This window comes from Lontra canadensis, unplaced genomic scaffold (assembly GCF_010015895.1).
Source record: "Lontra canadensis isolate GAN:19392208 unplaced genomic scaffold, GSC_riverotter_1.0 scaffold46, whole genome shotgun sequence".
In the NCBI taxonomy this organism is placed as follows: domain Eukaryota; kingdom Metazoa; phylum Chordata; class Mammalia; order Carnivora; family Mustelidae; genus Lontra; species Lontra canadensis.
This window is the reverse complement of record NW_022631040.1, coordinates 3,700,283-3,707,943: the sequence shown is the minus strand read 5'-3', so window position 1 is coordinate 3,707,943 and position 7,661 is coordinate 3,700,283.

Sequence of the window (7,661 nt, the reverse complement as noted above, 5' to 3'; positions counted from 1 at the left end):
GAGACTCCTTTCCAGCTGGAACTGCGTTGACTCCTAGCAGAAATACCCAGGCACTGCTCCTTTCACTGAGTACTCAAATTGTTTTTTTATACTCCGTGTGCAACTTTCTTCTTGTTACCCCAGAGTAAGAAAAGGCTTAATGCCTGTCTCTCAGGTTTTCCCTAACAATGCAGAGGAAGCCACAAGTCAAACTTACCCTCCCTAGAAGTAGGAGATGGTTGATAATGAGTAAAAATATGGTAGGTGTAAAAACACCTTGTTGAAAAATTGGAAACGGAATGACCCCTAATTAAATAGCTGTGCTTTCCTCCCACTTCCCTGACTCCTTCCCCATCCCAAGCTATAATTGCAGGTTTTCTGATTTAATAGGACAGAAGAAGGAACAATGGCAAATTTTCAGAATTTTAAAAAATCAGGTTTTTGGAATACTTGGTAGTAAGGATTTTCAGTAAAATATCAGATATATAACTTCCACATGTGGCTCTGTTTATGTCTCTTTCACTCCATATGCTGTTTGATTTTGTCAATTATCACTGATGAGTGATCTTACCAATGGAATTTTTAAATAAAAGAGATTAGCTTGCAAAAAATGAATAACAACACTAACATCTCTTGTTAAATATTTAAATATTCAATGAGTATATAATGGCATTTTCTAAAACTATGTCATTGGCATTAAGAAATGAAGAGCTTATCTTAAAAGCTAAGCTAAGCAGTAGAATAATAACAGAATTACAGGATATTGATATAATCTTCAAATTATGAGTTTTCTCAAGCACGAGGTTTTCCATTTTCTAACAGTTCCTACAGAATATATTTTAAAACAATTCATGTTTGACTTCCATTAGGTCAGACTAAACTAAGTTATATATTCCTTAAAAATTCTTAGTTTTTTAAACAATCCAATGTGGAACTAGGATTCATGAATTTATTCAAAACCCTTTTGAATTTACTTGACTATCAAATAACAATAATTCATTAATAATGATTACTTATTCCTATAAGTCTATGTAAATGTGGTTTCTTAATATTTGGTAAGAAAGGCTCTAATTTGGCCTCAAAATCTACAGTCTTGTTTTTTGTTTGTTTGTTGGTTTTTGGTTTTTGGTTTTTTGGTTTTTTGTTTTTTTTTTTTTTTTTTTTTTTTTTTACTAATACTATATTGTAAGATTCTAAGACCTTTAGGGCATTGCAAACATGAGGTAGTGTCAAACTTTATCATTTCCAAACTTTTAAAAAATTGTCTGTATATAGAATTCACTGTACTCACCTTCAGTGTTTTACTGTTCTCTAGAGTTTTCCTAATTTTTTGTGGTGCAGTAACTATGTGTGTCTATGGTATTCCTGATGAAAGTACTATTGATATAGTAAAGGCAGAGAAAATTTTTTTCTGTTTCCTTTCTTAGAAACTTAGTATCATCTTGGCTTTTAAACAATAGTAGCACTCTGGCCCATAACTTTGGAGAACAAGTTAGATTTCTTTCCTGGCATTTCAAGAAAAGTTCAAATCCATTATTTTGCACTTGAAATTTAGCTTGAATTGAAATTCCTTTTCAGTGGATGCTGGTCAGCTCATCTTCCCAATCATATATTTCCTAACATAAACAATCAATACGAATCATTGTTGCAAAACCTACCAAAAAATGCATTCAGGAAAAAAAAAAAAAAAAAGAAGATTCTTTTCCTGTTGAAAGACAAAAACATACTATTTGGTCTCAATATCACTAGTACATTCAAGTGCTATGCATAAATTCTACATCTGGCCTTCACCCATACAATTTCTATATAACAGTTTCACCCCAATTATATCTAATGTGGGCCTGATTTGCTTCCCAACGATGCGGTCATGTAATTTATTTCATGGTGATGCCAATTAATTTAAAGTGAACTTCTTATAACTATGTGAAAAAGGGTGGATGTTGTCACAATAACAATCAATTATTATATGAATAAAGAGTTGCTTTTTCTATGTCCCTCTTACTGTTTTGTCAGATCTGCCATTTCATTTTAATGGGACATCATCAGGAAAGAATATCAAATGACAACCATTTACTTTAGCTATGTCATTTCAGAAGAATTTTTATAGTTATATACAATTACTGTTTATAGTGTACATCCAACTATAAAATGCATATATGTAATTAACTCTAACAATAAATGAACAGACTTTGATGTGTTTCCAAGTATAACAGAGGTGGGAAAATAACATTTTTTAAATGACCTCATTTCTGAGAAACCACATTATTTTTTTCTCCTTATTTTAAGATGCAAAAACAGGATTGGATGTCTGGTAGAAGAAGAAAGAAAAAAAAACAAAGTTTAACCAGGTTATTGTTTAGCCATTAAATATTTATGCATTGTATTATGTTATATCTAGATTAAAACCAGCTATGAATATTTCTGAGAAAACCATCTTGTTGAATTCATATTCTTTTCTTGAGTAATGAGCATGTAAGTAACTATTTCAGGATATCTCACATTAAAAAAACCTTATTGCATTGACATATTTTTATAAATAAGAATTTTGAATCAGTTCCTTACAAATATGATGTATTTTTTTGTTCTAATACTTTCAAGTTTTTGTGCATTTAGGAAAATAAACTGTAATATTTGGATCATTAATTTTGCAAAAAATGATGGGTCAGATACAAAATATAATAAATATCTGGCTCTGTTTAAAAACTGATGTAAACAGTTAAAGTTTTCATAATGTAGATATATTAAATATTCTTGTATTTTTTTCATATAGATTTTCATTACTATGTCTTAATTTTAACTTACTCTTTTAGGCCTTTAAAAAGTAAATATTTTTGTTCACGATGCTTCTGAATTACTGTTTTTGTTGTACTTTCCAAATATGTCATGTTTACCATGAAAATGTAATCATGAATGCAAAATCATAAAACTGGCTTTCCTTACTTCTTATAAACAGGAAACACAAGAGAAATTTTTATTATTTAGTAGGAAAAGTGGATTTTAAAATTAATCATTCAAAGCAGTGTTTGTTTCATATCTGAACATAAATCTTTCACAGGATCATGCCAAAATCCATTATTAAAAACAAAGAGCACTTCAAGGGAGATTTGAATGTGGAATTTATGATTGGTTGATTACAAATTTGTTTTAAAGTGTTGTTTATTGTCCAGCAATTCTATAGATTCTTTTAAAGGATTTTCTTTTTGCTAGAAGCAGTCTTTTAAAATGAGTAAATAAGCCCTAACACTGGATGGTTAAAGATTGATTGGAAACTTCAAACCGTGAGCCCTAACTGTGTGTTAAGCCAGATAAAAAGCCATTTTCCCAAATGTTGTTTATATATTAAGTGATAGAAGTCAATGGAGAGTAAAAAGTATCATTAGGTAGTGATTTTAAGTACACTTAGAACTTCATTGAGAATCTAAGGTTATATGAATATGTGAACATATGCATACATCCACTAAAGGAACTCTTTTTAAGTTTCTGTCCTTTGAAAACTTTAATTGATTATTACAATTGGTTATTTTTAAGTCCATATAAATTGTGTTCATAATACTCTATTTCAAATAGGAATAAAGACTTGAAAAAAGAAAACGAAAGCAAGTGTTAATTTAAAAGATTTATTTTCAAAATCAATAACTTTGAAAAAAAGGCTAAATATAGGCAAAATACATTTACATTCTCATTATGTAATCAATTAAAATGAAATCATTCTCCCTGGAACATGGATGAACGTTCCTTAAGTCAATGTTGAAAAACTATAATTGTATATTCATAACTGTTTAGTAACTATCATCTGATCAGTTGAGTTTTTAGAATTTCTCACCGTTAATAATTCTGAAGTGAGCATTATAGAAGACAAAAAATTTTTTTATAGAAGACAAAAAATTTTTCAAAAAAAATGCCATAAACTGGAAAGATAGCAGATTTGTACGGCAGCTTACAAAGTATTTTCACACAGAAAAGTAATTTTTTAACTTGTGTAAAATATACAATTAAAAGAACTACAGCATACATGATAATTACAGGATAATATGTGTCTATAAATATTGATAATTAATGCCATTACATACAACATACAAAAAGACAAGGCTAGTTAAAATGGGGTCAGCCAAGACTTAGAAATTGAGAATCAATGTGTGAGAAATGTAGCAACCATTCGTCAGAGGAGAGCCAGAGAAAACGTGAACAAAGCATGCAACAGCATATGAAAACCCTAGGTAGGGGGCCCTGTCTGACATGGAAAGAAACTGCAAAAGAACTCCTTGTAGTGGTTCTTTGGGCCTTGGAAGAATGGAAGAATAATGCTAAAACTAATAGAAATATCTTGTTAAAAAATCAGAATGACTGAAGTAAGATCCTGACTTAGGTTCACGTTAAAGGTATTCAATGTAACAATAAAGCTGTAGGGCTGCCTATGTATGTCCTGTGGTTTTGACTAATATAAAAGAAGTCCATGTTCCCCCTCAAGTAGCTAAAACCTCTACCTCCTAGCTTCCAGGAGCAGTTACAAATGCTCGGTCTTCCACTTTCAATACAAAAGCTGCCACCACAGTTAGTCCCTGCTCTGTTTCTCCCATGACGTATCCTCTTCACAACCAGGCATCAGGAAAATTTTGTCATCACTTTGTCTTCACCCTAAATTCATTATTTAACTTAGTACAAGTGAGGCTTTACTCTTCGGTTCTCACTTTTCACCAAAACTGATATGGCTATTTGAGACTAAATCTAGTGACCAATTTTCAGTACTCTCATTATGGTCATTCCAAGGTGTTGAACACTCTTGACCGCTTCCTTCTTAAAACTCAACTCATGTGTGCTGTGAAGTGTGTAAACGTGGAGATTCACAGACCTGTACCCCTGGGGGAAAAAAAAATATATATATATATATATGTTTATAAAAAATAAAATTATAAAAAAAAAAAAACTCAACTCATGTGATTTCTGTGATGCCCTTTTTCACTATTGTCTTCATTCCAAGCTGCCCTTTTTCCGTCAGCTTCATGGGCTCTTCTTTCTCTGGCTGCTCCTTTATTTCACAAACTTTGGTTTCTGTTCTTGTTCTTGTTGTCCTGCTCCTCAGTACACTCTCCCGGGGAATCCATCCTCCCTGGTCTCCACCACGATGAGTATGTTGACTCCTGGAATGATTCAAGACCTGTGGGGTCTGCAGCTTAGACAACCTGGAGATCCCTCTTTAAGAAAAGGAACATGGAATTCTGGATACAAAATTAGGTTTAAAGAGGTAAATACATACTTAAACAAAAAAAATCATAATCTTTAAAAAGCTGAAAAATACCACAGCATTATAGAATCCAAAAAACTAACACATTTTCATTAAATGTCTGGCATGAGTTTACAATTTACTCCATTTCCATTATTTTGTAACATTATAGAAAGAATGGAAAGATAAATCAGTCTTTCGTCTAGTATGGTTTACCAGACGTAATTTTTTATTACTGATATATGGAATGCAAAATACTTGAGACTAATCATACAGATAGAATTGCTGTATGTGGTGTTGATATAAATTTGTGTCAGACAAAGGAATTCAGACAGTTTTTGTTTTGTTTTGTTCCTAAAGATTTGACTTATTTATTTGAGAGAGAGAGAGTACAAGGAGGAGCAGAGGAGGAACAAAGGGGTGGGGGAGAGGGACAAGCAGACTCCATGTTGAGCACAGAGCCCAGCACAGGCCTCAATCCCAGGACCCCAAGACCATGACCTGAGCCAAACCTAAGAGCTGGATGCTTAACCAACTGAGCCACCCAGGCACCCCTCAGACAAATTCATCTCTTGCAATACCCTTCCAAAAAATGAGACATTTATAATTCTGTATTTCGTTATCAAATACAAGCATGAAAGAAAAGAACTTCTGTCTGACCAAGCATTAGTAAGAGCCAAATTCTCCACTAACATTTTACACATCTGGGTGATTAAAAGAATTTCCCACAGAATGACATGCGGTTCCATACATTCAGACTTTGTTTCTCCTCCATGACCCACATTATTCTGTGCCAGGCACCTTGGGACACTTGGCCCTGTCTCTTCACATTATTTAGGATGAGTCAGCACATGGGGAGTAGATGTGTTCCTACAAGACTTTCCTGCATCAAGGTGGCTAGCAATAGCATCCTAAGTCCTTCCTCCTCAACCTAAACTATTGTATCTTCATCACCTTTCAGCTGGACCCCCAAAACTCACCCAGCCATTGTAGAGAGGGAGAATGTGTGTATGTGTGGCCGGGGCGGGGCAGGGGGGTAGGGCAGTGAGTCAGAGTGGAAAGGGACATTAGTCTTAGGAAATTGTGGTTAAAATTCCTTATTTTTGCAAATTTTACAAAAGCATATGACCATATGAGCCCATTGTTAGGGTCCCTCCCAGAGCCATGCTAGTGAGGTGGCCTAGTGTTCATGGAATCCAGATGGACCTCTCCTCCTGACTGTTACACAAGCATCTCAAGTTGTACATGTTCAAGAAGGATTGGCAAGCTTACCTCTGGGCAACAGCACCTCTGATATCATGTGCTATTTTTTCAGTTATCAGTCACCCATCACCTAGGTGCCTTAGTTGAAATCAGGGAATCTTTCTAAAATTTCTCTTTCAATCTCATATCGCAAAAATTGTTAACTTGGCACCCAGCTGGCTCAGTTGGAGGAGTGTGCGACTCTTGATCTCAGGGTCATGAGTTCGAGCCCCATGTTGGGTGTAGAGGTTACTTAAATACATAAAATAAATAAGTAAATAACTGTTAACCGAGACTGATTCCACTTATTTCCATCAACACTGTCATAGTTGTGACTCTAGCCTACTTCAGAGGCTCACCACTGCTTCTGCTTTTCCAACAGCCACCTAATTGGCACCTTCTACGCTGGCCTTACTACCCTGCAATTCGCTTTTATGTTTTGCCAGGCTTTCTGAACTGAAAATCATGTGAAGTTGCCCTCTTGCCTAAACCCTTAACGGACACTCATTATGCTCAAGGCAATTTCCAACCTTCTCAGGGTGGCATATAAAACCCTTCACAGCATAGTTTCTGTTTTTCTTTTTTGAGCCACACCTCTTATTTATTCTCTACCCCCATCTCTGCACCATACTGTAGTTTCACAATATTAAAAGATTGTCGTTGACTACCCCAGTGTCAGGTATTTACATTTGTAGCTCTTTCTGCCTGAAATATCACCACCTAAAGAAACTGCTTAGATTCCTCTGGTCTTTTGGAACTCTTTCCAGGATGCCTTCTGTGACCACGGCTGCTCTCCCTCCAGCCTAGATCAAGGTTTCCCAGGTAAACCCATTCTGTGCCTTAATTAGGGTATGAGTCAGGTATTATAACTGATATCACGTTCATACTAAAGAAATGCATTAATTTAGGGCACGAGCCTGACTCAGTCTATAGAGCAAGCCACTTGTAATCTCGGGGTCCTGAGTTCAAGCCCCACACAGGGTGTGGAGCCTACTTAAAATAAATAAACAAACAGACAAATAAAAATATCAAAGGCTTCGTGATTACAAGGGAAGTGCTTAAGTAAAAAACACAGGACACAAACATTACATATAGAATTATCTCTGCTATTTAAAAACAATGCACTAATTTAGTGGATAAGACTCTGATACCTGGAGGGTACTGCAGTGGTTTCTAGGTTTGCCATATTTGTATATGACAACACGTTGATACCCTGTTA